Below are 1,708 nucleotides of genomic sequence, written 5' to 3'. Positions count from 1 at the left end.
GTGGTTTGCGTCTTTTCTATACATTACTATATATTTTGTATGTTTTAGTAGACGCAGAGGTATAGACACGAATATAGATAGATATAGCTATAACCACCTCGTTACTTAATCTCGCTCAACTCAGATTTTTCATCTGTAAAGGATTGGCTCTAAAGATCAGGTAGGACAACAGGTCATACTTTAGTCCAGTATCTGGCACACACCATACACATTCAGGGCACGGTGATGGTCCAGCTGCTAATATTATCCATGAAGGTCCTATTGTCATCTTTGTGTTCTGAGGAAGGGTGTCTCTTCAGTGTTCTTTGTTTAACTTAGCACCTAGAACTGAAAACAGCCTGCTGGAAGCCGTGTCACCAGGACAGAGCAGAGTGATCTTCGGGTCCACTGGGCTTTTCGCACAAGAACGGCCGCCAAACTAAGTACGGCGCCCTGTTCGGCGTTGACAAACTGAACTTCTGAGCTTGTGGAAAATTTGATTCTGGTCTGGGTTCTGAGATTTCCGTTTCTTACTTGCCCTCAACCCCACGTGCTTCATCCCAGGGCCCAAAAAATGTTTTTCCCAGGGGAAAACATTTGGAGGAAATGGAGGGAGGTAGAGAAGGAAGGAAGTGAGGAAGAAGGAACGTGTGGGGCTGAGGGCAAGTGCTGGCTGAAATCTCTGGTGAGACCACGTCTTCATTTTCTGCAAAGTCAGCTGCCTTGTTTACCTCTCACCTGGTCTCAGCACACTGGCCCCTTCCCAACTGCGGGCATAAGGAGAGCAGAACTGAATAACAAATAGGAACCTGCCAAATCCCCAGAGGCCTGGGGCACATCACATCCAGCTTGGTGTTTCAAAATACCAATGATTGGGGTATTGTTTTGTTTTTTATTTTTTGGTGAACAGAAGTCACAAAAGCTTGTAGGAATGTAGGAAATTTCAAAAATACAGTAAGAACATAAAACTCAAAAATAATCTTACCTGCAGAGAAAATCGCCATTACCATTTACGGTATTTTCTTGGGGTGCCTGGGTGGCTCAGTCGGTTAAGTGTCAGACATGGGCTCAGGTCATGATCTCACGGTTTGTGAGTTCGGGCCCCGCATGGGGCTCTGCACTGACAGCTCAGGGTCTGGAACCTGCTTCAGATTCTGTGTCTCATTCTCTCTCTGCCCCTCCCCCACTTGTGCTCTGTCTCTCTCAGTCTCTCAAAAGTAAATAAATGTAAAAAAAAAAATTTACGGTATTTCCACATAGTCTTGTAGATAATAGGGATCATATTCTGTATTCAATATGTGGGTTTTACATCTTTATTTTCTTAAAATGTTTTTTGATGTTTATTTATTTTTGAGATAGAGAGATAGAGAGCAAGCAGGGGAGGGGCACAGAGAGGGAAACAGAATCCCAAGCAGGCTGCATGCTGTCAGTGCAGAGCCTGATGCGGGGCTCGAACCCACGAACCACGAGATCATGCCCTGAGCTGAAATCAAGAGTTAGACGCTTAACTGACTGAGCCACCCAGGTGCCCCACTTTTATTTCCTTTTAATTCACATCATGAGCACTTTTCAGCCATAAAAATTATCTGAAAACATTATTTTTAATAGCTGCCTAATATTCTCATTTAAGGATATACCATAATTTATTATGGAACATTGGGTTCAGCTCTGGCCTTGATTGCTAGCTAGCACATACTCTTTTTTTTTTTTTTTAATTTGCATCCAAATT

Source organism: Panthera uncia, chromosome D2 (genome assembly GCF_023721935.1).
Source record: "Panthera uncia isolate 11264 chromosome D2, Puncia_PCG_1.0, whole genome shotgun sequence".
In the NCBI taxonomy this organism is placed as follows: domain Eukaryota; kingdom Metazoa; phylum Chordata; class Mammalia; order Carnivora; family Felidae; genus Panthera; species Panthera uncia.
Note: the sequence above shows the minus strand (reverse complement) of the source record.